The 12,063-nt window shown below is 34.9% G+C and overlaps 8 non-coding genes across 8 annotated transcripts; all 8 read left to right on the top strand.

Moving 5' to 3' along the window:
- The first annotated feature begins 61 nt into the window (after positions 1-61).
- Positions 62-134, top strand: TRNAV-AAC (transfer RNA valine (anticodon AAC)). Its single transcript has one exon. It is a non-coding gene; the product is annotated as a tRNA-Val (tRNA).
- A 1,372-nt stretch (positions 135-1,506) lies between these two features.
- Positions 1,507-1,579, top strand: TRNAV-AAC (transfer RNA valine (anticodon AAC)). Its single transcript has one exon. It is a non-coding gene; the product is annotated as a tRNA-Val (tRNA).
- An 868-nt stretch (positions 1,580-2,447) lies between these two features.
- On the top strand, positions 2,448-2,520 carry TRNAV-CAC (transfer RNA valine (anticodon CAC)). The gene has a single exon. It is a non-coding gene; the product is annotated as a tRNA-Val (tRNA).
- A 431-nt stretch (positions 2,521-2,951) lies between these two features.
- Positions 2,952-3,024, top strand: TRNAV-AAC (transfer RNA valine (anticodon AAC)). Its single transcript has one exon. It is a non-coding gene; the product is annotated as a tRNA-Val (tRNA).
- Positions 3,025-3,892: 868 nt separating this feature from the next.
- Positions 3,893-3,965, top strand: TRNAV-CAC (transfer RNA valine (anticodon CAC)). The gene has a single exon. It is a non-coding gene; the product is annotated as a tRNA-Val (tRNA).
- Positions 3,966-4,394: 429 nt separating this feature from the next.
- TRNAV-AAC (transfer RNA valine (anticodon AAC)) lies at positions 4,395-4,467 on the top strand. Its single transcript has one exon. It is a non-coding gene; the product is annotated as a tRNA-Val (tRNA).
- Positions 4,468-5,115: 648 nt separating this feature from the next.
- On the top strand, positions 5,116-5,188 carry TRNAV-AAC (transfer RNA valine (anticodon AAC)). The gene has a single exon. It is a non-coding gene; the product is annotated as a tRNA-Val (tRNA).
- An 868-nt stretch (positions 5,189-6,056) lies between these two features.
- TRNAV-CAC (transfer RNA valine (anticodon CAC)) lies at positions 6,057-6,129 on the top strand. Its single transcript has one exon. It is a non-coding gene; the product is annotated as a tRNA-Val (tRNA).
- The last annotated feature ends 5,934 nt before the right edge of the window (positions 6,130-12,063 follow it).

The following is a 12,063-nucleotide window of genomic DNA, read 5'->3' as shown; positions in this document are numbered from 1 at the left end:
TAAGAAAAGCATGTGTCATTTGTACTTCCAGACTAGATAGTGATGGGATTCACGAGAGTCAGTTTCTGTAGTGTAGTGGTTATCATGTTCGCCTAACACGCGAAAGGTCCCCAGTTCGAAACTGGGCAGAAACAATCTTTTAGCTTTAGAATTTTAAAACAATGAATTTTTGGGTAAAATGCTCAATAAAAATACAATCAGATAAAAAGTTTATTTTAGCATGCCATACTGAATGTCAAAGATCATTTTTTATTGGATGATGGTCGCAAATTTTTCATGTAGTATCTGTAGTGTAGTGATTTCATGTTTGCCTCACGCGTGAAAGTTCCCCAGTTCGAAATTGGCAGAAACATATTTTGTTACCTAAACACTTTGAATTCAATAATTTATATTTTGATAACTATATACTGTTGCATTGCTCAATGAAAAAGCAAGCAAAAAATCATATTGCAGAATATCAAAAGTCAATTTCCCTTCTACCATGCATATTGGATGGTGTTGCATTCATGAAGTACCTGTAGTGTAGTATTATTCACATTTAGCCAATATGCATAAGGTTCCCCTTCAAAATTGGTCAGAAATACATTAAAAATAGATTTTTTTATTAAATACAATGATCAGAACTATTAATAAGTGAATGTGTCCTCTTGAAATGCAAAGTGGAAAAAATAGCATAGAAATTATTAGAAAATAGAAAAATAAGTTTAGAAAAAAAAATTCTAAGAAAACGGTTTGCCAATGGTACTTCCCGACTCCATAGTGATGAGATCTTCAAAAGTCAGTTTCTGTATTGTAGTGGTTATCACATTCGCCTAAAACACAAAAGGTCCCCAGTTCGAAACTAGGCAGAAATATGCTGTTATCTTTAGAATTTTAAATCAAGGGATTTTCAGTTGAAATGCCAAATAAAAATGCAATCATATAAAAAGTTTATTTCAGAATGCCGTAATGTATGTCAAAGATCATTTTTTATTGGATGGCGGGAGATTCTGTTTTCATGTAGTTTCTGTAGTGTAGTGGTTATCACGTTCGCCCACACGCGAAAGGTCCCCAGTTCGAAACTGGGCAGAAACATATTTTGTTACCTAAACACTTTGAATTCAATAATTTATATTTTGATAACTATCTACTGTTGCATTGCTCAATGAAAAAGCAAGCAAAAATCATATTGCAGAATATCAAAAGTAAATTTCCCTTCTACCATGCATATTGGATGGTGTTGCATTCATGAAGTACCTGTAGTGTAGAGTTATTCACATTTATCCAATATGCATAAGGTCCCCCTTCAAAATTGGTCAGAAATACATTAAAAAAATTTTTTTTTTATTAAATACAATGATCAGAATTGATAATAAGTGAATGTGTCCTCTTGAAATGCAAAGTGGAAAAATAGCGTCAAAATTATTAGAAAATAGGAAAAAAAAGTTTAGAAAAAATTATTTTTCTAAGAAAAGCATGTGTCATTTGTACTTCCAGACTAGATAGTGATGGAATCCACAAGAGTCAGTTTCTGTAGTGTAGTGGTTATCACATTCGCCTAACACGCGAAAGGTCCCCAGTTCGAAACTGGGCAGAAACAATCTTTTAGCTTTAGAATTTTAAAACAATGAATTTTTGGGTAAAATGCTCAATAAAAATACAATCAGATAAAAAGTTTATTTTAGCATGCCTTACTGAATGTCAAAGATCATTTTTTATTGGATGATGGTCGCAAATTTTTCATGTAGTATCTGTAGTGTAGTGATTTCATGTTTGCCTCAAGCGTGAAAGGTCCCCAGTTCGAAATTGGCAGAAACATATTTTGTTACCTAAACACTTTGAATTCAATAATTTATATTTTGATAACTATATACTGTTGCATTGCTCAATGAAAAAGCAAGCAAAAAATCATATTGCAAAATATAAAAAGTCAATTTCCCTTCTACCATGCATATTGGATGGTGTTGCATTCATGAAGTACCTGTAGTGTAGTATTATTCACATTTAGCCAATATGCATAAGGTTCCCCTTCAAAATTGGTCAGAAATACATTAAAAATAGATTTTTTTATTAAATACAATGATCAGAACTATTAATAAGTGAATGTGTCCTCTTGAAATGCAAAGTGGAAAAAATAGCATAGAAATTATTAGAAAATAGAAAAATAAGTTTAGAAAAAAAAATTCTAAGAAAATGGTTTGCCAATGGTACTTCCCGACTCCATAGTGATGAGATCTTCAAAAGTCAGTTTCTGTATTGTAGTGGTTATCACATTCGCCTAAAACACAAAAGGTCCCCAGTTCGAAACTGGGCAGAAATATGCTGTTATCTTTAGAATTTTAAATCAAGGGATTTTTGGTTGAAATGCCAAATAAAAATGCAATCATATAAAAAGTTTATTTCAGAATGCCATAATGTATGTCAAAGATCATTTTTTATTGGATGGCGGGAGAAGCTGTTTTATTGTAGTTTCTGTAGTGTAGTGGTTATCACGTTCGCCTCACACGCGAAAGGTCCCCAGTTCGAAACTGGGCAGAAACATATTTTGTTACCTAAACACTTTGAATTCAATAATTTATATTTTGATAACTATCTACTGTTGCATTGCTCAATGAAAAAGCAAGCAAAAATCATATTGCAGAATATCAAAAGTCAATTTCCCTTCTACCATGCATATTGGATGGTGTTGCATTCATGAAGTACCTGTAGTGTAGTATTATTCACATTTAGCCAATATGCATAAGGTTCCCCTTCAAAATTGGTCAGAAATACATTAAAAAAATATTTTTTTAGTAAATACAATGATCAGAATTGATAATAAGTGAATGTGTCCTCTTGAAATGCAAAGTGGAAAAATAGCGTCAAAATTATTAGAAAATAGGAAAAAAAAGTTTAGAAAAAATTATATTTCTAAGAAAAGCATGTGTCATTTGTACTTCCAGACTAGATAGTGATGGGATGCACAAGAGTCAGTTTCTGTAGTGTAGTGGTTATAACGTTCGCCTAACACGCGAAAGGTCCCCAGTTCGAAACTGGGCAGAAACAATCTTTTAGCTTTAGAATTTTAAAACAATGAATTTTTGGGTAAAATGCTCAATAAAAATACAATCAGATAAAAAGTTTATTTTAGCATGCCATACTGAATGTCAAAGATCATTTTTTATTGGATGATGGTCGCAAATTTTTCATGTAGTATCTGTAGTGTAGTGATTTCATGTTTGCCTCACGCGTGAAAGTTCCCCAGTTCGAAATTGGCAGAAACATATTTTGTTACCTAAACACTTTGAATTCAATAATTTATATTTTGATAACTATATACTGTTGCATTGCTCAATGAAAAAGCAAGCAAAAAATCATATTGCAGAATATCAAAAGTCAATTTCCCTTCTACCATGCATATTGGATGGTGTTGCATTCATGAAGTACCTGTAGTGTAGTATTATTCACATTTAGCCAATATGCATAAGGTTCCCCTTCAAAATTGGTCAGAAATACATTAAAAATAGATTTTTTTATTAAATACAATGATCAGAACTATTAATAAGTGAATGTGTCTTCTTGAGATGCAAAGCGGAAAAAATAGCATAGAAATTATTAGAAAATAGAAAAATAAGTTTAGAAAAAAAAATTCTAAGAAAACGGTTTGCCAATGGTACTTCCCGACTCCATAGTGATGAGATCTTCAAAAGTCAGTTTCTGTATTGTAGTGGTTATCACATTCGCCTAAAACACAAAAGGTCCCCAGTTCGAAACTGGGCAGAAATATGCTGTTATCTTTAGAATTTTAAAACAAGGGATTTTTGGTTGAAATGCCAAATAAAAATGCAATCATATAAAAAGTTTATTTCAGAATGCCATAATGTATGTCAAAGATCATTTTTTATTGAATGGCGGGAGATGCTGTTTCATTGTAGTGTCTGTAGTGTAGTGGTTATCACGTTCGCCTCACACGCGAGAGGTCCCCAGTTCGAAACTGGGCAGAAACATATTTTGTTACCTAAACACTTTGAATTCAATAATTTATATTTTGATAACTATCTACTGTTGCATTGCTCAATGAAAAAGCAAGCAAAAATCATATTGCAGAATATCAAAAGTCAATTTCCCTTCTACCATGCATATTGGATGGTGTTGCATTTATGAAGTACCTGTAGTGTAGAGTTATTCACATTTACCCAATATGCATAAGGTCCCCCTTCAAAATTGGTCAGAAATACATTCAAAAAATATTTTTTTATTAAATACAATGATCAGAATTGATAATAAGTGAATGTTTCCTCTTGAAATGCAAAGTGGAAAAATAGCGTCAAAATTATTAGAAAATAGGAAAAAAAGTTTAGAAAAAATTATATTTCTAAGAAAAGCATGTGTCATTTGTACTTCCAGACTAGATAGTGATGGGACCACGCGAGTCAGTTTCTGTAGTGTGGTGGTTATCACGTTCGCCTAACACGTGAAAGATCCCCAGTTCGAAACTGGGCAGAAACAATCTTTTAGCTTTAGAATTTTAAAACAATGAATTTTTGGGTAAAATGCTCAATAAAAATACAATCAGATAAAAAGTTTATTTTAGCATGCCATACTGAATGTCAAAGATCATTTTTTATTGGATGATGGTCTCAAATTTTTCATGTAGTATCTGTAGTGTAGTGATTTCATATTTGCCTCACACGTGAAAGGTCCCCAGTTCGAAATTGGCAGAAACATATTTTGAAACCTAAACACTTTGAATTCAATAATTTATATTTTGATAACTATCTACTGTTGCATTGCTCAATGAAAAAGCAAGCAAAAAATCATATTGCAGAATATCAAAAGTCAGTTTCAATTCCACCATGCATATTGGATGGTGTTGCATTCATGAAGTACCTGTAGTGTAGAGTTATTCACATTTATCCAATATGCATAAGGTCCCCCTTCAAAATTGGTCAGAAATACATTAAAAATTTTTTTTTTAGTAAATACAATGATCAGAATTGATAATAAGTGAATGTGTCCTCTTGAAATGCAAAGTGGAAAAATAGCGTCAAAATTATTAGAAAATAGGAAAAAAAGTTTAGAAAAAATTATATTTCTAAGAAAAGCATGTGTCATGTGTACATCCAGACTAGATAGTGATGAAATTCACGAGAGTCAGTTTCTGTAATGTAGTGGTTATCACTTTCGCCTAACACGCGAAAGGTCCCCAGTTCGAAACTGGGCAGAAACAATCTTTTAGCTGTAGAATTTTAAAACAATTAATTTTTGGGTAAAATGCTCAATAAAAATACAATCAGATAAAAAGTTTATTTTAGCATGCCATACTGAATGTCAAAGATCATTTTTTACTGGATGATGGTCGCACATTTTTCATGTAGTATCTGTAGTGTAGTGATTTCATGTTTGCCTCACGCGTGAAAGGTCCCCAGTTCGAAATTGGCAGAAACATATTTTGTTACCTAAACACTTTGAATTCAATAATTTATATTTTGATAACTATATACTGTTGCATTGCTCAATGAAGAAGCAAGCAAAAAATCATATTGCAGAATATCAAAAGTCAATTTCCCTTCTACCATGCATATTGGATGGTGTTGCATTCATGAAGTACCTGTAGTGTAGTATTATTCACATTTAGCCAATATGCATAAGGTTCCCCTTCAAAATTGGTCAGAAATACATTAAAAATAGATTTTTTTATTAAATACAATGATCAGAACTATTAATAAGTGAATGTGTCCTCTTGAAATGCAAAGTGGAAAAAATAGCATAGAAATTATTAGAAAATAGAAAAATAAGTTTAGAAAAAAAAATTCTAAGAAAACGGTTTGCCAATGGTACTTCCCGACTCCACAGTGATGAGATCTTCAAAAGTTAGTTTCTGTATTGTAGTGGTTATCACATTCGCCTAAAACACAAAAGGTCCCCTGTTCGAAACTAGGCAGAAATATGCTGTTATCTTTAGAATTTTAAAACAAGGGATTTTTGGTTGAAATGCCAAATAAAAATGCAATCATATAAAAAGTTTATTTCAGAATGTCATAATGTATGTCAAAGATCATTTTTTATTGGATGGCGGGAGATGCTGTTTCATTGTAGTTTCTGTAGTGTAGTGGTTATCACGTTCGCCTCACACGCGAAAGGTCCCCAGTTCGAAACTGGGCAGAAACATATTTTGTTACCTAAACACTTTGAATTCAATAATTTATATTTTGATAACTATCTACTGTTGCATTGCTCAATGAAAAAGCAAGCAAAAATCATATTGCAGAATATCAAAAGTCAATTTCCCTTCTACCATGCATATTGGATGGTGTTGCATTCAGTAAGGGAGAGAGGGGATGTCCTGCACAACCTAAAATAATGAAAAATAAATAGACAACCAGCAATATGAGATAGTATTTGGTCAAAATATTACAGAAAAAAATTATCCTGCTGGTGGTGCTCCCCAGGGTCAAAAAACAAACGAATAACAAGAGAAAATTGTTCCTTGAAAGGGATCAGGGAACCAAGAAGTAACCTCTTTGTGGGGGCACTCTTAAACAAATATTTAATTTAAAACGTAACTTTTATTAAGTCAAGGATTAAAAAACTAGATATAATACTTAGCCTTTTCCAAACATGAAAAATATATATAGAATAATTAAGTATAAGAACAAATTAAATATACTCGAAAATTGAGAGTTCTTGGTCTTTTCTAATCAGGCCACATAGTGTGAATCGCCCATAGGTGAAAATATATAGTGTCTTGTGAGAAAGAACAAAACAATCAAAATATTCGTGTAATTTCTCTTGGTACAATTAAATGTTAAGAAAAATGGTCGGACAGATAATCATATTCTGACCTAACGGCAAGTAAAGAAATTCATAGCGGGACATCCAGGTAGCAGCTTATAATTCTTTAAGAAAAAGATAGTGTCTTGCACATTAAACTAAACCGTAATACATGTCACTTCTTATTGTAGTGAGATTGTCATAAATATTGTGGCTGAAGATATATATTCTCAAATATCTATAGGTGAATAATATCCTTATATATATGAGTAAAACATGCATTCACTGAAGACATAATTAATTGTTTTCACTAATGAGAAAAAAGGAGAGAAACATATAGACAATTCCTGCGGATCAACGTAATCATATGATTATCTGTAAGAGACCAATTGATTTAGGAGTATAGATTGATAATTTTTACAGACAACACGAAGAAGGTAATATCTGAACAATGATAGTAATCATATGATTATCTGTGAGAGACCAATTAATTTGAAAGTATGAGTTGATAATTTTTACAAACAACACAAAGGAGGTAATATCTGAACAATGATAATCTCCCTATGAATCAGACCATGAAACATAGTCCTGCAATCAATATAAGGAGTCCAAACACTCCATGAATTGTTACTGTTTGTTCTAAAGTAAGAGATGTAACAAAAAATCTATTCCAAGCAAAAAGAGATAACATTAATTAAAGTTTATCTGTAACAAATAGCAGGATGCAAATATAAACTCACCAGAGTATGTTTCTAGCAAGAAAAAGCTCCTAAATGCATGATAGGGAGAATAATAATCGATCTCTTTAGCATGGTAAATTGTCTAAGTAGTCTCCCGTTTATAGATAGTAAAAGAGCCCGTACCATATGTCAGGCCAACCTCTGCTGCCTTCCCATGTGTGTGCGGACACACAGTGAATGAGAGGTGAGAGAGCCGGTCCGACGGTAACGGGCTGAAGAAGGAAAGAAGTGGTTCGTCTGTCACCCGCTGCGGCACCCTGCAACCCTGTTAACCGTAGTCAGCGCAGAGTGAGCAGGAGTAGCCCGGCGGGTGATGAGAGTTCACTGAAATACCTAATGGGGATAAGGTGTCCCCATATACAGCTGCTGCGGCTGGCGTCTCCGTCCGTGCCGCGGTCCGGACCCAGTAACGTCTCTCAGGATTCCGGTAATAGCGTCATGTGACGCTCAAGAACAGAACGTACGTTTCACCCTGCGGCGGGCTTGATCACCTTCTGCCTAAGTGGTAAATCCCTTCATGGGGATTTAAATGATCCTGACCCAATCATGGCTTAGTTGGATATGTGATTGACAGCTAAGCCGTCCAATAGAGAAGTAATTAAATCATTGGTTTCCATATGGTCCAAGAATTACACTAATTGAATAAGGAGGTTTAGAGATGAAAGATTCCTGTTGCTGGTTATAGACACTTTATGGAATTTAAAGGGGTAAGAAAAATTAGACAAATATAAGATACTTATGTCTATAGTGAGAATTATAAAAATAATATTAATGATAACAAAAAATATATAAATAAAATTAATAAGATAATAATAAATAATATTGATAATGGAAATAATAATAATGAAAATTATATGTATATAATAAATAATGAGAATTAAATGGTAATCAATTATAGTAATTGGATAGAAAATAATAGGTATCCTGGAAATGATAATGAATATTGTATTATGATTAGAAACAGAAAAATAAGGAGAAAATTATTATGATAAAAATAAGACATATTGAATAATAAATGGAATAAACATCGAAAAACTGAGTATTAGTATTTGTGGGTATTTTGATTAACAGAAATTACATATATACATATATATATTGAATAATTGTTTTTATAAGCATACATATACATATATATGTATGTGTACATATATATATATATAGAGAGAAAGATATATACACATATATATGTCTACAAGCGTGTGTGTGAAAATACACTCCACCAATATGTATCTCCACTGATTGTCCAGAATAAGTTGGTATAATCAAACATATATTGTCATGTCCATATATTCGCAGGGTGTCTAAAAATGAATAAAATAATGTAATTATGATAGAGAAGGAGTAGAAAAGAGCAGTTAGAGACTGTAGGTTAGAAGAGGTTGTCAAAAAAACGCTGTAATTAATGTTTTCATTGAGGCCCATGGGAGATATCGAGCCCAATTTGAAAATCCACTGACTCTCCCTTCTGAGGAGTTCCTTCTGGAGATCACCTCCTCTTATGCCCAAATTGATCTTTTCAAGTCCAAAAGCTTGCAGACATTCAGAGGACTTCCCGTGAACATTGAAAAAATGTCTTGCCACAGTTGTTAATGGTTTAAATTTCTTGCTGTCATTTTCTGCATTTCTTATAGTCCCTATGTGCTCCAGGATGCGCTGTTTAAACATCCTGGAGGTCATCCCTACATACCGGATGTTGCATGAACATGTGATACAATATATCACATTTTTGGTCTTGCAGTTAAAAAAATCTGTAATAATGTGGTCCACACCATATTTGTCCTGTATGGTTGACTGTGGGTGAATGTATTTGCAGGCTTTGCAAGACCCACACGGGAAGCTCCCTCGTACTGATGACTGTCTGGGGGGTCTGTCTTCGAAGTGGCTCTTCACTAATCTGTCTTTAAGATTTGATGATCTCCTCCAACTCATAGAGACTTGTTCTTTTAGAACCCTGTCTAGGTCATTATCCAAACGTAGTACAGGCCAATGTTTTTGAATAATCTGTTTGATTTCACGCCACTCTGTACAAAAGTTACCAACAAATCTAAGTTCTGTATCGCCACTCTGTTTGGCTTTATCTCGAAAAATTAGGGTTTCCCTGTCTGTGTGTTCCACTTCTCGTTTAGCTTGCTTTATTAATCTGTGACTGTACCCTCTATTCCTGAGTCTACTGGTTAGTTCGACACACTGATCCCGAAAGATACGTTGGTCCGAGCAGTTTCTTTTGAGCCTCAGAAACTCACCCTTGGGGATATTTTTCACAGTCGGGGGGAAGTGGGAACTAGATTGATGGAGCAGCGAATTTGTGGCTGTTGGTTTACGGAAGAGTTCAGTGGCTATTTGGCCACCGTCTGTACGATATATGGACAAGTCCAGGAAGGAGACTCTATCTTTGTTGGTCACGTATGTGAATTTCAGATTCAGGTCATTTTTATGTAAATCTCCAACAAAGTCTTCAAAGGATTTCTCGTCTCCATCCCAGATAACCAGGATGTCGTCTATATATCGTAACCACATCAAAATTCTTTGAGTGTGGTGATCATTATGGTCAGAAAAGACTTGCTCACGCTCCCACCATCCGAGAAACAGATTTGCATACGTAGGGGCACACGCTGCCCCCATCGCTGTGCCCCTTGTTTGTATGTAAAATCTATTGTTGAATGTGAAATAGTTGTTATGTAGGACAAAGTGTAAGAGGTCAAGGAGAAAGTGATGGAAATCATTAGTCCCTTCTATATCCAGAAAGTATTTGACCGCATTAATGCCTTTAATGTGGTCAATCGAAGTATAAAGTGATTCCACATCCATGCTTATAAGGAGTTGAGTGTCTTCCAATCGTACGTCATGAATCTTTCTCAGAACATCCGTAGTGTCTTGAACATAAGAGGGTAGGGTAATCACATGATGTCTGAGATGGATATCAATGAATGTGCTGGCTAGTTCCAAAAGGCCTCCAATCCCGGAGACAATCGGTCTACCTGGGGGATGGGTGAGGCTCTTGTGCGTCTTAGGGAGAAGGTAGAAAGTAGGCACCTTAGGGTTTGTGACATTTAGGTACTCAAATTCAGTTTTGGTAATAGTGTTTTCCTTGAATGCCTTCTTAATCAATCTGATATATAAGGTTAGGAGATTCTCTGTAGGGTTAAAGATAGATCTCTTGTAGCAATCTGTGTTGCTCAGTTGTTTCATAGCCTCTCCAATATAGAGTTGCTTGTCCCAGATCACAACATTGCCACCTTTATCAGATGGTTTAACCACCACATCTTCCCATGACTCAATTTCAGAGATAGCTGTCCTTTCCCTGTAATTAAGGTTGTGTCGACCGGATCCTTTGCGTTTCTGATATAAACTATCAAGATCTTGAGACACAAGGCGTGTGAAGACCTTGACCTCTGGACATATATTGTCCGGCGGGAAGAAAGTGCTCCTTTTCTTGCATATAGGTCTACTAATAGATGTATCGTCATTAGTTTCCAGACCATCCTGGAGTTCTTCCAGCATTGCTAGTGCCCTCCTATCATCCTCCGATGTTAGTCCAGTATGTTCAGTATTGTCAGATATAGAGCTTGATGGTCGGTTCATCAATGCCTCCTGATGTGCATCCATCATTAGGGCATCTGATTGATTCTTATTTGCAAAAAACTTTTTTAACAGTAGCTTTCTCCCGAAGAGGTTTAGGTCTTTTTCCCATTGGAAACGGTCAAACTTCTTTGCTGGTGCGAATGTAAGGCCTTTAGATAAGACCTTTCTGTGGTCATCAGTAATGGTGTGATCTGATAAATTAATAATTGTGAGAGTCATTTCCTCTCCTAATACTTCCTTCGATTCCGTATTGGATAATGTGATGGAGGTGAGGGTTCCCATCTCCTTTCTCCTCTTCCTCTTCCTGCCGCCCCTCCTCGGCTTCCTCTTGGGCGTCCTCTTCTGGGTCGCTGATTCTCCAAAAAAGAAGATGAAGCGGAATGATGTTGTGCCTGATTAATGTTGGTTTCTTCTCTGTAATGGGAGTAAACTTCCCCTGAGTCCTCGTCGGTCCCTGAAGAGTCAATCTCCGATGATGAATAATATCCTTGTTGGTATTGTGGTCTTTCCCTCCTGGGGGGTCTATTCCACCTAAAGATTTTACCTGAGGAGAAGTCCTGTTTATCACGTTGGAATTTAGATTTCTTACGTGCTGTGATTACCTCCTCGTATTCTTGGAGAGCTTTTTTGTCTAGTTCAAAACTCGTTTGAAAGGAGAGCTCTTTCTCAAATGCTTCCAATTTTTTACCGATATTGTCAATTTCTTTTCCTACTTCTTCCAAGATTAGATTATTATGTTTAATTAATATTAATATAAGATCATTGGAGCATTTCAGTAAACAGTTTTCCCAATCACGTTTCAAATTTTCCGTAGCCAGTGGATACGTCGGGAAAACCTTTGGACGCAAGCCTCGCGGGACTATCTTGTGTTTCAGATAATTTTCTAGGCTTATCAAGTCCCAGTTCACTCTTGTTTGTTTTTGTCTTAATAGTTTCAGTTTATGCATATCATCATTCCAGCCTACAGCGGAGGTGGCAGGTACAGTAGGATCCAAAAAAATTCCCCCAA

The sequence above is a fragment of the Pseudophryne corroboree genome, chromosome 4 (assembly GCF_028390025.1).
Source record: "Pseudophryne corroboree isolate aPseCor3 chromosome 4, aPseCor3.hap2, whole genome shotgun sequence".
Lineage (NCBI taxonomy): Eukaryota > Metazoa > Chordata > Amphibia > Anura > Myobatrachidae > Pseudophryne > Pseudophryne corroboree.
This window is presented reverse-complemented; position numbering and strand designations above follow the sequence as displayed.